The following is a 19,203-nucleotide window of genomic DNA, read 5'->3' as shown; positions in this document are numbered from 1 at the left end:
AACGCATACGCCCTTTTTGGCCAACCAAGCAAGCTTGCAAAGGAAATCTGCACTACAATGAAGTCTCACTTCCCCCCGGTCAAAAGGGCCATCTGAAAAAAGTGTAAAATCCAGAAAGGCAGGACAGGCCATGGAAAACTGGCAGCCTTGTTATGCTGATGGGCGGGATGTAAATTGCCAACAACCACTCGGGAGAAGTGTATGGTGTTTCCTGAAACATCTAAAAAACAAAGCAACAGAGCCTAGGGCACTGCCACTTATGGTCCTATAGCTTAGGGAAATTAAAATCAAAAAGACACAGCCACCCCAAAGTTTGGGACGCCTCTGTTTACAAGAAACTCGTTTACAGTACAAGTTCAACATCGCAGAAAGTGAAAAATGGATAAAGAAGTTGTGGTATTTACTTACAAAGCAATATCACTCAGCAATGAAATCTGTGTCATCAGGCCCGTAGCAGCACAATGAGTGGATTCAGGTATGATGATTCTAACTGAAGTAAGTCACACAGAAAAAGAAACATCATAAGATATCAGTAATACACGGAATGTAAATTTGGCTACACAGGAACTGAATTACAGAACAGAACAGGGACTCAAATTTAGAAAACCAACTTATGCTTGCTTAAGGGGAAAGGTGAGTTGGGGTGCTGCATAAAACGAGAGATTGAAATGAGCACAGATAATGTTCCTTAAGCCAAATATGGAATAGACAAGAGCTACTCCTTGCTCAACGAAATGGACTCAACACCCCATATTAAACGCCTAAGAATGTACCTGACTAGTAAGTATCTTAAAACCTATGGATTGCTATGTCTCCAAAAGAGAATCAAGCGTGTGTACAGGGGCATAAATGCAGCAGTGATAGGATTGGAGAGGTTCGGTGAGCAAATGAAGACCCTTTGAAGTCATATTGCATGGTACCCATTCCACGGGTCTCAACTCTCCAGGTTTAAGGTATTCTTCCTTCAGCTAAAACATGCATGTGGAACCCAAGTATGATCAACCATGTGAACGGGAGACGTGTTCAAATATGTCTCAGTTTTCCTCCCCTGGTACTCGGGTGCAACATTCCAGACGCTTTACTAACACTCTCCCCACTTGGAGAGTCAGCGCCTTTAACCTCCTGTTTGGCCCAGTTTGCAATTTCTGTGGAAGATGAACAGGAATAGCGAGAACCAATGAGAGGCTAGCTGGAGGTGTCTGGACGGGCAAATTTAACTCTCATTTCCCACCAGGAAGAGGAAATAACCAAAGGCTCAGCGTGCCGTACCGGAACCAGATTAGGGCCTGAAGCCACCCTGCGGTGTTGCGGCCAGGTCACAAGAAAGCGAGTTGAAGAAAGGAGCTCAGGGGCACTGTAATTCACAAACCTGCAGAGTTATAAATGACAGCTATTGTCCAAAAATAGACTGAAGTAAGGCTGCCAAGAGGACTTGAAAGCGGGGCAGAATTGCAGGAAACCGATTTCAGGAGGTAGACTGGAATTGCATTGAAAGCATAGGAAAAGAGGCAGAACGTCCACAATGATGCACTTGGCCAAAAAGGGCGTATGCGTTTTTTCCTGAATATATTCAGGAAAAAACGCATACACCCTTTTTGGCCAACCAAGCAAGCTTGCAAAGGAAATCTGCACTACAATGAAGTCTCACTTCCCCCCGGTCAAAAGGGCCATCTGAAAAAAGCGTAAAATCCAGAAAGAAAGGACAGGCCATGGAGAACTGGGAGCCTTGTTATGCTGATGGGCAGGATGTAAATTGCCAACAGACACTTGGGAGAAGTGTATGGTGTTTCCTGAAACATCTAAAAAACAAAGCAACAGAGCCTAGGGCACTTCCACTTATGGTCCTATAGCTTAGGGAAATTAAAATCAAAAAGACACAGCCACCCCAAAGTTTGGAACGGCTCTGTTTACAAGAACCTCGTTTACAGTACAAGTTCAACATCGCAGAAAGTGAAAAATGGATAAAGAAGTTGTGGTATTCACTTACAAAGCAATATCACTCAGCAATGAAATCTATGTCATAAGGCCCTTAGCATCACAATGAGTGGATTCAGGTATGATGATTCTAACTGAAGTAAGTCACACAGAAAAAGAAACATCATAAGATATCACTAATACACGGAATGTAAACTTGCCTACACAGGAACTGAATTACAGAACAGAACAGTGTCTCAAATTTAGAAAACCAACTTATGCTTGCTTAAGGGTAAAGGTGAGTTGGGGTGCTGCATAAAACCAGAGATTGAAATGAGCACAGATAAAGTTCCTTAAGCCAAATATGGAATAGACAAGAGCTACTCCTTGCTCAACGAAATGGACTCAACACCCCATATTAAACGCCTAAGAATGTTCCTGACAAGTAAGTATCTTAAAACCTATGGATTGCTATGTCTCCAAAAGAGAATCAAGCATGTGTACAGAGGCATAAACGCAGCAGCGATAGGATTGGAGAGGTTCGGTGAGCAAATGAAGACCCTTTGAAGTCATATTGCATGGTACCCATTCCACGGGTTTCAACTACCCAGGTTTAAGGTATTCTTCCTTCAGCTAAAACATGCATGTGGAACCTAGAGTATGATCAACCATGTGATCGGGAGACGTGTTCAAATATGTCTCTGTTTTCGTACCCTGGTACTTGGGTGCAACATTCCAGACACTTTACTAACACTCTCCCGACTTGGAGAGTCAGTCCCTTTAACCTCCTGTTTGGCCCAGTTTGCAATTTCTGCGGAAGATGAACAGGAATAGCGAGAACCAATGAGAGGCTAGCTGGAGGTGTCTGGACGGGCAAATTTAACTCTCATTTCCCACCAGGAAGAGGAATTAACCAAAGGCTCAGCGTGCCGGGCCGGAATCAGATTAGGGCCTGAAGCCATCCTGCGGTTTTGCGGCCAGGTCACAAGAAAGCGAGTTGAAGAAAGGAGCTCAGGGGCACTGTAATTCACAAACCTGCAGAGTTATAAATGACAGCTATCGTCCAAAAATAGACTGAAGTAAGGCTGCCAAGAGGATTTGAAAGCGGGGCAGAATTGCAGGAATCCGATTTCAGGAGGTAGACTGGAATTGCATTGAAAGCATAGGAAAAGAGGCAGAACGTCCACAATGATGCACTTGGCCAAAAAGGGCGTATGCGTTTTTTCCTGAATATATTCAGGAAAAAACGCATACGCCCTTTTTGGCCAACCAAGCAAGCTTGCAAAGGAAATCTGCACTACAATGAAGTCTCACTTCCCCCCAGTCAAAAGGGCCATCTGAAAAAAGTGTAAAATCCAGAAAGGCAGGACAGGCCATGGAGAACTGGGAGCCTTGTTATGCTGATGGGCAGGATGTAAATTGCCAACAACCACTCGGGAGAAGTGTATGGTGTTTCCTGAAACATCTAAAAAACAAAGCAACAGAGCCTAGGGCACTTCCACTTATGGTCCTATAGCTTAGGGAAATTAAAATCAAAAAGACACAGCCACCCCAAGTTTGGAACGGCTCTGTTTACAAGAACCTCGTTTACAGTACAAGTTCAACATCGCAGAAAGTGAAAAATGGATAAAGAAGTTGTGGTATTTACTTACAAAGCAATATCACTCAGCAATGAAATCTGTGTCATCAGGCCCTTAGCAGCACAATGAGTGGATTCAGGTATGATGATTCTAACTGAAGTAAGTCACACAGAAAAAGAAACATCATAAGATATCAGTAATACACGGAATGTAAACTTGGCTACATAGGAACTGAATTACAGAACAGAACAGGGACTCAAATTTAGAAAACCAACTTATGCTTGCTTAAGGGGAAAGGTGAGTTGGGTTGCTGCATAAAACCAGAGATTGAAATGAGCACAGATAAAGTTCCTTAAGCCAAATATGGAATAGACAAGAGCTACTCCTTGCTCAACGAAATGGACTCAACACCGCATATTAAACGCCTAAGAATGTACCTGACTAGTAAGTATCTTAAAACCTATGGATTGCTATGTCTCCAAAAGAGAATCAAGCATGTGTACAGGGGCATAAACGCAGCAGTGATAGGATTGGAGAGGTTCGGTGAGCAAATGAAGACCCTTTGAAGTCATATTGCATGGTACCCATTCCACGGGTTTCAACTACCCAGGTTTTAGGTATTCTTCCTTCAGCTAAAACATGCATGTGGAACCCAAGTATGATCAACCATGTGAACGGGAGACGTGTTCAAATATGTCTCAGTTTTCCTCCCCTGGTACTCGGGTGCAACATTCCAGACGCTTTACTAACACTCTCCCCACTTGGAGAGTCAGCGCCTTTAACCTCCTGTTTGGCCCAGTTTGCAATTTCTGCGGAAGATGAACAGGAATAGCGAGAACCAATGAGAGGCTAGCTGGAGGTGTCTGGACGGGCAAATTTAACTCTCATTTCCCACCAGGAAGAGGAAATAACCAAAGGCTCAGCGTGCCGTACCGGAACCAGATTAGGGTCTGAAGCCATCCTGCGGTGTTGCGGCCAGCTCAAAAGAAAGCGAGTTGAAGAAAGGAGCTCAGGGGCACTGTAATTCACAAACCTGCAGAGTTATAAATGACAGCTATCGTCCAAAAATAGACTGAAGTAAGGCTGCCAAGAGGACTTGAAAGCGGGGCAGAATTGCAGGAAACCGATTTCAGGAGGTAGACTGGAATTGCATTGAAAGCATAGGAAAAGAGGCAGAACGTCCACAATGATGCACTTGGCCAAAAAGGGCGTATGCGTTTTTTCCTGAATATATTCAGGAAAAAACGCATACGCCCTTTTTGGCCAACCAAGCAAGCTTGCAAAGGAAATCTGCACTACAATGAAGTCTCACTTCCCCCCAGGCAAAAGGGCCATCTGAAAAAAGTGTAAAATCCAGAAAGGCAGGACAGGCCATGGAGAACTGGGAGCCTTGTTATGCTGATGCGCGGGATGTAAATTGCCAACAGACACTCGGGAGAAGTGTATGGTGTTTCCTGAAACATCTAGAAAACAAAGCGACAGAGCCTAGGGCACTGCCACTTATGGTCCTATAGCTTAGGGAAATTAAAATCAAAAAGACACAGCCACCCCAAAGTTTGGGACGCCTCTGTTTACAAGAACCTCGTTTACAGTACAAGTTCAACATCGCAGAAAGTGAAAAATGGATAAAGAAGTTGTGGTATTTACTTACAAAGCAATATCACTCAGCAATGAATTCTATGTCATCAGGCCCTTAGCAACACAATGAGTGGATTCAGGTATGATGATTCTAACTGAAATAAGTCACACAGAAAAAGAAACACCATAAGATATCAGTAATACACGGAATGTAAACTTGGCTACACAGGAACTGAATTACAGAACAGAACAGGGTCTCAAATTTAGAAAACCAACTTATGCTTGCTTAAGGGTAAAGGTGAGTTGGGGTGCTGCATAAAACCAGAGATTGAAATGAGCACAGATAAAGTTCCTTAAGCCAAATATGGAATAGACAAGAGCTACTCCTTGCTCAACGAAATGGACTCAACACCCCATATTAAACCCCTAAGAATGTACCTGACTAGTAAGTATCTTAAAACCTATGGATTGCTATGTCTCCAAAAGAGAATCAAGCGTGTGTACAGGGGCATAAATGCAGCAGTGATAGGACTGGAGAGGTTCGGTGAGCAAATGAAGACCCTTTGAAGTTATATTGCATGGTACCCATTACACGGGTCTCAACTCTCCAGGTTTAAGGTATTCTTCCTTCAGCTAAAACATGCATGTGGAACCTAGAGTATGATCAACCATGTGATCGGGAGACGTGTTCAAATATGTCTCAGTTTTCGTACCCTGGTACTTGGGTGCAACATTCCAGACGCTTTACTAACACTCTCCCCACTTGGAGAGTCAGTCCCTTTAACCTCCTGTTTGGCCCAGTTTGCAATTTCTGCGGAAGATGAACAGGAATAGCGAGAACCAATGAGAGGCTAGCTGGAGGTGTCTGGACGGGCAAATTTAACTCTCATTTCCCACCAGGAAGAGGAATTAACCAAAGGCTCAGCGTGCCGTGCCGGAACCAGATTAGGTCCTGAAGCCATCCTGCGGTGTTGCGGCCAGGTCACAAGAAAGTGAGTTGAAGAAAGGAGCTCAGGGGCACTGTAATTCACAAACCTGCAGAGTTATAAATGACAGCTATCGTCCAAAAATAGACTGAAGTAAGGCTGCCAAGAGGACTTGAAAGCGGGGCAGAATTGCAGGAAACCGATTTCAGGAGGTAGACTGGAATTGCATTGAAAGCATAGGCAAAGAGGCAGAACGTCCACAATGATGCACTTGGCCAAAAAGGGCATATGCGTTTTTTCCTGAATATATTCAGGAAAAAACGCATACGCCCTTTTTGGCCAACCAAGCAAGCTTGCAAAGGAAATCTGCACTACAATGAAGTCTCACTTCCCCCCGGTCAAAAGGGCCATCTGAAAAAAGTGTAAAATCCAGAAAGGCAGGACAGGCCATGGAGAACTGGGAGCCTTGTTATGCTGATGGGCGGGATGTAAATTGCCAACAACCACTCGGGAGAAGTGTATGGTGTTTCCTGAAACATCTAAAAAACAAAGCAACAGAGCCTAGGGCACTGCCACTTATGGTTCTATAGCTTAGGGAAATTAAAATCAAAAAGACACAGCCACCCCAAAGTTTGGGACGCCTCTGTTTACAAGAACCTCGTTTACAGTACAAGTTCAACATCGCAGAAAGTGAAAAATGGATAAAGAACTTGTGGTACTTACGTACAATGCAGTATCACTCAGCAATGAAATCTATGTCATCAGGCCCGTAGCAGCATAATGAGTAGATTCAGGTACGATGATTCTAACTGAAATAAGTCACACAGAAAAAGAAACATCATAAGATATCAGTAATACACGGAATGTAAACTTGGCTACACAGGAACTGAATTCCAAAACAGAACAGGGTCTCAAATTTAGAAAACCAACTTATGCTTGCTTAAGGGTAAAGGTGAGTTGGGTTGCTGCATAAAACCAGAGATTGAAATGAGCACAGATAAAGTTCCTTAAGCCAAATATGGAATAGACAAGAGCTACTCCTTGCTCAACGAAATGGACTCAACACCGCATATTAAACGCCTAAGAATGTACCTGACTAGTAAGTATCTTAAAACCTATGGATTGCTATGTCTCCAAAAGAGAATCAAGCATGTGTACAGGGGCATAAACGCAGCAGTGAAAGGATTGGAGAGGTTCGGTGAGCAAATGAAGACCCTTTGAAGTCATATTGCATGGTACCCATTCCAAGGGTTTCAACTACCCAGGTTTTAGGTATTCTTCCTTCAGCTAAAACATGCATGTGGAACCCAAGTATGATCAACCATGTGAACGGGAGACGTGTTCAAATATGTCTCAGTTTTCCTCCCCTGGTACTCGGGTGCAACATTCCAGACGCTTTACTAACACTCTCCCCACTTGGAGAGTCAGCGCCTTTAACCTCCTGTTTGGCCCAGTTTGCAATTTCTGCGGAAGATGAACAGGAATAGCGAGAACCAATGAGAGGCTAGCTGGAGGTGTCTGGACGGGCAAATTTAACTCTCATTTCCCACCAGGAAGAGGAAATAACCAAAGGCTCAGCGTGCCGTGCCAGAACCAGATTAGGGCCTGAAGCCATCCTGCGGTGTTGCGGCCAGGTCACAAGAAAGCGAGTTGAAGAAAGGAGCTCAGGGGCACTGTAATTCACAAACCTGCAGAGTTATAAATGACAGCTATCGTCCAAAAATAGACTGAAGTAAGGCTGCCAAGAGGACTTGAAAGCGGGGCAGAATTGCAGGAAACCGATTTCAGGAGGTAGACTGGAATTGCATTGAAAGCATAGGAAAAGAGGCAGAACGTCCACAATGATGCACTTGGCCAAAAAGGACGTATGCGTTTTTTCCTGAATATATTCAGGAAAAAACGCATACGCCCTTTTTGGCCAACCAAGCAAGCTTGCAAAGGAAATCTGCACTACAATGAAGTCTCACTTCCCCCCGGTCAAAAGGGCCATCTGAAAAAAGTGTAAAATCCAGAAAGGCAGGACAGGCCATGGAGAACTGGGAGCCTTGTTATGCTGATGGGCGGGATGTAAATTGCCAACAACCACTCGGGAGAAGTGTATGGTGTTTCCTGAAACATCTAAAAAACAAAGCAACAGAACCTAGGGCACTTCCACTTATGGTCCTATAGCTTAGGGAAATTAAAATCAAAAAGACACAGCCACCCCAAAGTTTGGAACGGCTCTGTTTACAAGAACCTCGTTTACAGTACAAGTTCAACATCGCAGAAAGTGAAAAATGGATAAAGAAGTTGTGGTATTTACTTACAAAGCAATATCACTCAGCAATGAAATCTGTGTCATCAGGCCCTTAGCAGCACAATGAGTGGATTGAGGTATGATGATTCTAACTGAAATAAGTCACACAGAAAAAGAAACATCATAAGATATCAGTAATACACGGAATGTAAACTTGGCTACACAGGAACTGAATTACAGAACAGAACAGGGTCTCAAATTTAGAAAACCAACTTATGCTTGCTTAAGGGGAAAGGTGAGTTGGGGTGCTGCATAAAACCAGAGATTGAAATGAGCACAGATAAAGTTCCTTAAGTCAAATATGGAATAGACAAGAGCTACTCCTTGCTCAACGAAATGGACTCAACATCGCATATTAAACGCCTAAGAATGTACCTGACTAGTAAGTATCTTAAAAACCTATGGATTGCTATGTCTCCGAAAGAGAATCAAGCATGTGTACAGGGTCATAAACGCAGCAGTGATAGGATTGGAGAGGTTCGGTGAGCAAATGAAGACCCTTTGAAGTCATATTGCATGGTACCCATTACACGGGTCTTAACTCTCCAGGTTTAAGGTATTCTTCCTTCAGCTAAAACATGCATGTGGAACCCAAGTATGATCAACCATGTGAACGGGAGACGTGTTCAAATATGTCTCAGTTTTCCTCCCCTGGTACTCGGGTGCAACATTCCAGACGCTTTACTAACACTCTCCCCACTTGGAGAGTCAGCGCCTTTAACCTCCTGTTTGGCCCAGTTTGCAATTTCTGCGGAAGATGAACAGGAATAGCGAGAACAAATGAGAGGCTAGCTGGAGGTGTCTGGACGGGCAAATTTAACTCTCATTTCCCACCAGGAAGAGGAAATAACCAAAGGCTCAGCGTGCCTTGCCGGAACCAGATTAGGGCCTGAAGCCATCCTGCGGTGTTGCGGCCAGGTCACAAGAAAGCGAGTTGAAGAAAGGAGCTCAGGGGCACTGTAATTCACAAACCTGCAGAGTTATAAATGACAGCTATCGTCCAAAAATAGACTGAAGTAAGGCTGCCAAGAGGACTTGAAAGCGGGGCAGCATTGCAGGAAACCGATTTCAGGAGGTAGACTGGAATTGCATTGAAAGCATAGGAAAAGAGGCAGAACGTCCACAATGATGCACTTGGCCAAAAAGTGCGTATGCGTTTTTTCCTGAATATATTCAGGAAAAAACGCATACGCCCTTTTTGGCCAACCAAGCAAGCTTGCAAAGGAAATCTGCACTACAATGAAGTCTCACTTCCCCCCGGTCAAAAGGGCCATCTGAAAAAAGTGTAAAATCCAGAAAGGCAGGACAGGCCATGGAGAACTGGGAGCCTTCTTATGCTGATGGGCGAGATGTAAATTGCCAACAACCACTCGGGAGAAGTGTATGGTGTTTCCTGAAACATCTAAAAAACAAAGCAACAGAACCTAGGGCACTTCCACTTATGGTCCTATAGCTTAGGGAAATTAAAATCAAAAAGACACAGCCACCCCAAAGTTTGGAACGGCTCTGTTTACAAGAACCTCGTTTACAGTACAAGTTCAACATCGCAGAAAGTGAAAAATGGATAAAGAAGTTGTGGTATTTACTTACAAAGCAATATCACTCAGCAATGAAATCTGTGTCATCAGGCCCTTAGCAGCACAATGAGTGGATTCAGGTATGATGATTCTAACTGAAGTAAGTCACACAGAAAAAGAAACATCATAAGATATCAGTAATACACGGAATGTAAACTTGGCTACATAGGAACTGAATTACAGAACAGAACAGGGTCTCAAATTTAGAAAACCAACTTATGCTTGCTTAAGGGGAAAGGTGAGTTGGGGTGCTGTATAAAACCAGAGATTGAAATGAGCACAGATAAAGTTCCTTAAGCCAAATATGGAATAGAACAGAGCTACTCCTTGCTCAACGAAATGGACTCAACACCGCATATTAAATGCCTAAGAATGTTCCTGACTAGTAAGTATCTTAAAACCTATGGATTGCTATGTCTCCAAAAGAGAATCAAGCATGTGTACAGGGGCATAAACGCAGCAGTGATAGGATTGGAGAGGTTCGGTGCGCAAATGAAGACACTTTGAAGTCATATTGCATGGTACCCATTCCACGGGTTTCAACTACCCAGGTTTAAGGTATTCTTCCTTCAGCTAAAACATGCATGTGGAACCTAGAGTATGATCAACCATGTGATCGGGAGACGTGTTAAAATATGTCTCAGTTTTCGTACCCTGGTACTCGGGTGCAACATTCCAGACTCTTTACTAACACTCTCCCGACTTGGAGAGTCAGTGCCTTTAACCTCCTGTTTGGCCCAGTTTGCAATTTCTGCGGAAGATGAACAGGAATAGCGAGAACCAATGAGAGACTAGCTGGAGGTGTCTGGACGGGCAAATTTAACTCTCATTTCCCACCAGGAAGAGGAATTAACCAAAGGCTCAGCGTGCCGTGCCGGAACCAGATTAGGTCCTGAAGCCATCCTGCGGTGTTGCGGCCAGGTCACAAGAAAGCGAGTTGAAGAAAGGAGCTCAGGGGCACTGTAATTCACAAACCTGCAGAGTTATAAATGACAGCTATCGTCCAAAAATAGACTGAAGTAAGGCTGCCAAGAGGACTTGAAAGCGGGGCAGAATTGCAGGAAACCGATTTCAGGAGGTAGACTGGAATTGCATTGAAAGCATAGGAAAAGAGGCAGAGCGTCCACAATGATGCACTTGGCCAAAAAGGGCGTATGCGTTTTTTCCTGAATATATTCAGGAAAAAACGCATACGCACTTTTTGGCCAACCAAGCAAGCTTGCAAAGGAAATCTGCACTACAATGAAGTCTCACTTCCCCCCGGTCAAAAGGGCCATCTGAAAAAAGTGTAAAATCCAGAAAGGCAGGACAGGCCATGGAGAACTGGGAGCCTTGTTATGCTGATGGGCGGGATGTAAATTGCCAACAACCACTCGGGAGAAGTCTATGGTGTTTCCTGAAACATCTAAAAAACAAAGCAACAGAGCCTAGGGCACTTCCACTTATGGTCCTATAGCTTAGGGAAATTAAAATCAAAAAGACACAGCCACCCCAAAGTTTGGAACGGCTCTGTTTACAATAACCTCGTTTACAGTACAAGTTCAACATCGCAGAAAGTGAAAAATGGATAAAGAAATTGTGGTACTTACGTACAATGCAGTATCACTCAGCAATGAAATCTATGTCATCAGGCCCGTAGCAGCATAATGAGTAGATTCAGGTACGATGATTCTAAATGAAATAAGTCACACAGAAAAAGAAACATCATAACATATCAGTAATACACGGAATGTAAACTTGGCTACACAGGAACTGAATTCCAAAACAGAACAGGGTCTCAAATTTAGAAAACCAACTTATGCTTGCTTAAGGGTAAAGGTGAGTTGGGTTGCTGCATAAAACCAGAGATTGAAATGAGCACAGATAAAGTTCCTTAAGCCAAATATGGAATAGACAAGAGCTACTCCTTGCTCAACGAAATGGACTCAACACCCCATATTAAACGCCTAAGAATGTACCTGACTAGTAAGTATCTTAAAACCTATGGATTGCTATGTCTCCGAAAGAGAATCAAGCATGTGTACAGGGGCATAAACGCAGCAGTGATAGGATTGGAGAGGTTCGGTGAGCAAATGAAGACCCTTTGAAGTCATATTGCATGGTACCCATTCCACGGATTTCAACTACCCAGGTTTTAGGTATTCTTCCTTCAGCTAAAACATGCATGTGGAACCCAAGTATGATCAACCATGTGAACGGGAGACGTGTTCAAATATGTCTCAGTTTTCCTCCCCTGGTACTCGGGTGCAACATTCCAGACGCTTTACTAACACTCTCCCCACTTGGAGAGTCAGCGCCTTTAACCTCCTGTTTGGCCCAGTTTGCAATTTCTGCGGAAGATGAACAGGAATAGCGAGAACCAATGAGAGGCTAGCTGGAGGTGTCTGGACGGGCAAATTTAACTCTCATTTCCCACCAGGAAGAGGAAATAACCAAAGGCTCAGCGTGCCGTACCGGAACCAGATTAGAGCCTGAAGCCATCCTGCGGTGTTGCGGCCAGCTCAACAGAAAGCGAGTTGAACAAAGGAGCTCAGGGGCACTGTAATTCACAAACCTGCAGAGTTATAAATGACAGCTATCGTCCAAAAATACACTGAAGTAAGGCTGCCAAGAGGACTTGAAAGCGGGGCAGAATTGCAGGAAACCGATTTAAGGAGGTAGACTGGAATTGCATTGAAAGCATAGGAAAAGAGGCAGAACGTCCACAATGATGCACTTGGCCAAAAAGGGCGTATGCGTTTTTTCCTGAATATATTCAGGAAAAAACGCATACGCCCTTTTTGGCCAACCAAGCAAGCTTGCAAAGGAAATCTGCACTACAATGAAGTCTCACTTCCCCCCGGTCAAAAGGGCCATCTGAAAAAAGTGTAAAATCCAGAAAGGCAGGACAGGCCATGGAAAACTGGCAGCCTTGTTATGCTGATGGGCGGGATGTAAATTGCCAACAACCACTCGGGAGAAGTGTATGGTGTTTCCTGAAACATCTAAAAAACAAAGCAACAGAACCTAGGGCACTTCCACTTATGGTCCTATAGCTTAGGGAAATTAAAATCAAAAAGACACAGCCACCCCAAAGTTTGGGACGCCTCTGTTTACAAGAACCTCGTTTACAGTACAAGTTCAACATCGCAGAAAGTGAAAAATGGATAAAGAAGTTGTGGTATTTACTTACAAAGCAATATCACTCAGCAATGAAATCTGTGTCATCAGGCCCTTAGCAGCACAATGAGTGGATTCAGGTATGATGATTCTAACTGAAGTAAGTCACACAGAAAAAGAAACATCATAAGATATCAGTAATACACGGAATGGAAACTTGGCTACACAGGAACTGAATTACAGAACAGAACAGGGTCTCAAATTTAGAAAACCAACTTATGCTTGCTTAAGGGTAAAGGTGAGTTGGGGTGCTGCATAAAACCAGAGATTGAAATGAGCACAGATAAAGTTCCTTAAGTCAAATATGGAATAGACAAGAGCTACTCCTTGCTCAACGAAATGGACTCAACACCGCATATTAAACGCCTAAGAATGTACCTGAGTAGTAAGTATCATAAAACCTATGGATTGCTATGTCTCCGAAAGAGAATCAAGCATGTGTACAGGGGCATAAACGCAGCAGTGATAGGATTGGAGAGGTTCGGTGAGCAAATGAAGACCCTTTGAAGTCATATTGCATGGTACCCATTACACGGGTCTCAACTCTCCAGGTTTAAGGTATTCTTCCTTCAGCTAAAACATGCATGTGGAACCCAAGTATGATCAACCATGTGAACGGGAGACGTGTTCAAATATGTCTCAGTTTTCATACCCTGGTACTCGGGTGCAACATTCCAGACGCTTTACTAACACTCTTCCCACTTGGAGAGTCAGCGCCTTTAACCTCCTGTTTGGCCCAGTTTGCAATTTCTGCGGAAGATGAACAGGAATAGCGAGAACCAATGAGAGGCTAGCTGGAGGTGTCTGGACGGGCAAATTTAACTCTCATTTCCCACCAGGAAGAGGAAATAACCAAAGGCTCAGCGTGCCGTACCGGAACCAGATTAGGGCCTGAAGCCACCCTGCGGTGTTGCGGCCAGCTCAAAAGAAAGCGAGTTGAAGAAAGGAGCTCAGGGGCACTGTAATTCACAAACCTGCAGAGTTATAAATGACAGCTATCATCCAAAAATAGACTGAAGTAAGGCTGCCAAGAGGACTTGAAAGCGGGGCAGAATTGCAGGAAACCGATATCAGGAGGTAGACTGGAATTGCATTGAAAGCATAGGAAAAGAGGCAGAACGTCCACAATGATGCACTTGGCCAAAAAGGGCGTATGCGTTTTTTCCTGAATATATTCAGGAAAAAACACATACGCCCTTTTTGGCCAACCAAGCAAGTTTGCAAAGAAAATCTGCACTACAATGAAGTCTCACTTCCCCCCGGTCAAAAGGGCCATCTGAAAAAAGTGTAAAATCCAGAAAGGCAAGACAGGCCATGGAGAACTGGGAGCCTTGTTATGCTGATGGGCGGGATGTAAATTGCCAACAACCACTCGGGAGAAGTGTATGGTGTTTCCTGAAACATGGAAAAAACAAAGCAACAGAACCTAGGGCACTTCCACTTATGGTCCTATAGCTTAGGGAAATTAAAATCAAAAAGACACAGCCACCCCAAAGTTTGGAATGGCTCTGTTTACAAGAACCTCGTTTACAGTACAAGTTCAACATCGCAGAAAGTGAAAAATGGATAAAGAACTTGTGGTATTTACTTACAAAGCAATATCACTCAGCAATGAAATCTGTGTCATCAGGCCCTTAGCAGCAAAATGAGTGGATTCAGGTACGATGATTCTAACTGAAATAAGTCACACAGAAAAAGAAACATCATAAGATATCACTAATACACGGAATGTAAACTTGGCTACACAGGAACTGAATTCCAAAACAGAACAGTGTCTCAAATTTAGAAAACCAACTTATGCTTGCTTAGGGGGAAAGGTGAGTTGGGGTGCTGCATAAAACCAGAGATTGAAATGAGCACAGATAAAGTTCCTTAAGCCAAATATGGAATAGACAAGAGCTACTCCTTGCTCAACGAAATGGACTCAACACCCTATATTAAACGCCTAAGAATGTACCTGACTAGTAAGTATCTTAAAACCTATGGATTCCTATGTCTCCAAAAGAGAATCAAGCGTGTGTACAGGGGCATAAACGCAGCAGTGATAGGATTGGAGAGGTTCGGTGAGCAAATGAAGACCCTTTGAAGTCATATTGCATGGTATCCATTTCACGGGTCTCAACTCTCCAGGTTTAACGTATTCTTCCTTCAGCTAAAACATGCATGTGGAACCCAAGTATGATCAACCGTGTGAACGGGAGACGTGTTCAAATATGTCTCAGTTTTCCTCCCCTGGTACTCGGGTGCAACATTCCAGATGCTTTACTAACACTCTCCCCACTTGGAGAGTCAGCGCCTTTAACCTCCTGTTTGGCGCAGTTTGCAATTTCTGCGGAAGATGAACAGGAATAGCGAGAACCAATGAGAGGCTAGCTGGAGGTGTCTGGACGGGCAAATTTAACTCTCATTTCCCACCAGGAAGAGGAATTAACCAAAGGCTCAGCGTGCCGTGCCGGAACCAGATTAGGGCCTGAAGCCATCCTGCGGTGTTGCGGCCAGCTCAGAAGAAAGCGAGTTGAAGAAAGGAGCTCAGGGGCACTGTAATTCACAAACCTGCAGAGTTATAAATGACAGCTATCGTCCAAAAATAGACTGAAGTAAGGCTGCCAAGAGGACTTGAAAGCAGGGCAGAACTGCAGGAAACCGATTTCAGGAGGTAGACTGGAATTGCATTGAAAGCATAGGAAAAGAGGCAGAACGTCCACAATGATGCACTTGGCCAAAAAGGGCGTATGCGTTTTTTCCTGAATATATTCAGGAAAAAACGCATACGCCCTTTTTGGCCAACCAAGCAAGCTTGCAAAGGAAATCTGCACTACAATGAAGTCTCACTTCCCCCCTTGCAAAAGGGCCATCTGAAAAAACTGTAAAATCCAGAAAGGCAGGACAGGCCATGGAGAACTGGGAGCCTTGTTAAGCTGATGGGCGGGATGTAAATTGCCAACAACCACTCGGGAGAAGTGTATGGTGTTTCCTGAAACATCTAAAAAACAAAGCAACAGAACCTAGGGCACTTCCACTTATGGTCCTATAGCTTAGGGAAATTAAAATCAAAAAGACACAGCCACCCCAAAGTTTGGGACGCCTCCGTTTACAAGAACCTCGTTTACCATACAAGTTCAGTATCACAGAAAATGAAAAATGGATGAAGAACTTGTGGTACTTACGTACAATGCAGTATCACTCAGCAATGAAATCTATGTCATCAGGCCCGTAGCAGCACAATGAGTGGATTCAGGTACGATGATTCTAAGTGAAATATGTCACACAGAAAAAGAAACATCATAAGATATCAGTAATACACGGAATGTAAACTTGGCTACACAGGAACTGCATTCCAAAACAGAACAGGGTCTCAAATTTAGAAAACCAACTTATGCTTGCTTAAGGGAAAAGGTGAGTTGGGGTGCTGCATAAAACCTGAGATTGAAATGAGCACAGATAAAGTTCCTTAAGCCAAATATGGAATAGACAAGAGCTACTCCTTGCTCAACGAAATGGACTCAACACCGCATATTAAACGCCTAAGAATGTACCTGACTAGTAAGTATCGTAAAACCTATGGATTGCTATGTCTCCAAAAGAGAATCAAGCATGTGTACAGGGGCATAAACGCAGCAGTGATAGGAGTGGAGAGGTTCGGTGAGCAAATGAAGACCCTTTGAAGTCATATTGCATGGTACCCATTCCACGGGTCTCAACTCTCCAGGTTTAAGATATTCTTCCTTCAGCTAAAACATGCATGTGGAACCCAGAGTATGATCAACCATGTGAACGGGAGACGTGTTCAAATATGTCTCAGTTTTCCTCCCCTGGTACTCGGGTGCAACATTCCAGACGCTTTACTAACACTCTCCCCACTTGGAGAGTCAGCGCCTTTAACCTCCTGTTTGGCCCAGTTTGCAATTTCTGCGGAAGATGAACAGGAATAGCGAGAACCAATGAGAGGCTAGCTGGAGGTGTCTGGACGGACAAATTTAACTCTCATTTCCCACCAGGAAGAGGAAATAACCAAAGGCTCAGCGTGCCGTACCGGAACCAGATTAGGGCCTGAAGCCATCCTGCGGTGTTGCGGCCAGCTCAAAAGAAAGCGAGTTGAAGAAAGGAGCTCAGGGGCACTGTAATTCACAAACCTGCAGAGTTATAAATGACAGCTATCGTCCAAAAATAGACTGAAGTAAGGCTGCCAAGAGGACTTGAAAGCGGGGCAGAATTGCAGGAAACCGATTTCAGGAGGTAGACTGGAATTGCATTGAAAGCATAGGAAAAGAGGCAGAACGTCCACAATGATGCACTTGGCCAAAAAGGGCGTATGCGTTTTTTCCTGAATATATTCAGGAAAAAACGCATACGCCCTTTTTGGCCAACCAAGCAAGCTTGCAAAGGAAATCTGCACTACAATGAAGTCTCACTTCCCCCCGGTCAAAAGGGCCATCTGAAAAAAGTGTAAAATCCAGAAAGGCAGGACAGGCCATGGAGAACTGGGAGCCTTGTTATGCTGATGGGCGGGATGTAAATTGCCAACAGACACTCGGGAGAAGTGTATGGTGTTTCCTGAAACATCTAAAAAACAAAGCAACAGAGCCTAGGGCACTGCCACTTATGGTCCTATAGCTTAGGGAAATTAAAATCAAAACGACACAGCCACCTCAAAGTTTGGGACGCCTCTGTTTACAAGAACCTCGTTTACAGTACAAGTTCAACATCGCAGAAAGTGAAAAATGGATAAAGAACTTGTGGTACTTACGTACAATGCAGTATCACTCAGCAATGAAATCTATGTCATCAGGCCCGTAGCAGCATAATGAGTGGATTCAGGTACGATGATTCTAACTGAAATAAGTCACACAGAAAAAGAAACATCATAAGATATCTCTAATACACGGAATGTAAACTTGGCTACACAGGAACTGAATTACAGAACAGAACAGGTTCTCAAATTTAGAAAACCAACTTATGCTTGCTTAAGGGGAAAGGTGAGTTGGGGTGCTGCATAAAACCAGAGATTGAAATGAGCACAGATAAAGTTCCTTAAGCCAAATATGGAATAGACAAGAGCTACTCCTTGCTCAACGAAATGGACTCAAAACCCCATATTAAACCCCTAAGAATGTACCTGACTAGTAAGTATCTTAAAACCTATGGATTGCTATGTCTCCAAAAGAGAATCAAGCGTGTGTACAGGGGAATAAACGCAGCAGTGATAGGATTGGAGAGGTTCGGTGAGCAAATGAAGACCCTTTGAAGTCATATTGCATGGTACCCATTACACGGGTCTCAACTCTCCAGGTTTAAGGTATTCTTCCTTCAGCTAAAACATGCATGTGGAACCCAGAGTATGATCAACCATGTGAACGGGAGACGTGTTCAAATATGTCTCAGTTTTCCTCCCCTGGTACTCGGGTGCAACATTCCAGACGCTTTACTAACCCTCTCCCGACTTGGAGAGTCAGTCCCTTTAACCTCCTGTTTGGCCCAGTTTGCAATTTCTGCGGAAGATGAACAGGAATAGCGAGAACCAATGAGAGGCTAGCTGGAGGTGTCTGGACGGGCAAATTTAACTCTCATTTCCCACCAGGAAGAGGAAATAACCAAAGGCTCAGCGTGCCGTACCGGAACCAGATTAGGGCCTGAAGCCATCCTGCGGTGTTGCGGCCAGCTCAAAAGAAAGCGAGTTGAAGAAAGGAGCCGAGGGGCACTGTAATTCACAAACCTGCAGAGTTATAAATGACAGCTATCGTCCAAAAATACACTGAAGTAAGGCTGCCAAGAGGACTTGAAAGCGGGGCAGAATTGCAGGAAACCGATTTCAAGAGGTAGACTGGAATTGCATTGAAAGCATAGGAAAAGAGGCAGAACGTCCACAATGATGCACTTGGCCAAAAAGGGCGTATGCGTTTTTTCCTGAATATATTCAGGAAAAAACGCATACGCCCTTTTTGGCCAACCAAGCAAGCTTGCAAAGGAAATCTGCACTACAATGAAGTCTCACTTCCCCCCGGTCAAAAGGGCCATCTGAAAAAAGTGTAAAATCCAGAAAGGCAGGACAGGCCATGGAAAACTGGCAGCCTTGTTATGCTGATGGGCGGGATGTAAATTGCCAACAACCACTCGGGAGAAGTGTATGGTGTTTCCTGAAACATCTAAAAAACAAAGCAACAGAACCTAGGGCA

General features: G+C 44.0%; 1 long non-coding RNA gene across 1 annotated transcript; it reads right to left on the bottom strand.

Moving 5' to 3' along the window:
• Positions 1-6,722: 6,722 nt before the first annotated feature.
• Positions 6,723-16,290, bottom strand: LOC307181453. Its single transcript, XR_013826783.1, has 3 exons — positions 16,198-16,290; positions 11,461-11,542; positions 6,723-6,807 (listed from the first exon to the last, which is right to left on the bottom strand). It is a non-coding gene; the product is annotated as an uncharacterized lncRNA (long non-coding RNA).
• Positions 16,291-19,203: the final 2,913 nt, after the last annotated feature.

Source organism: Stenella coeruleoalba (assembly GCF_951394435.1).
Source record: "Stenella coeruleoalba genome assembly, contig: scaffold_135, whole genome shotgun sequence".
Taxonomy (NCBI): Eukaryota; Metazoa; Chordata; class Mammalia; order Artiodactyla; family Delphinidae; genus Stenella; species Stenella coeruleoalba.
Note: the sequence above shows the minus strand (reverse complement) of the source record. Positions and strands in the feature narration are given on the sequence as shown.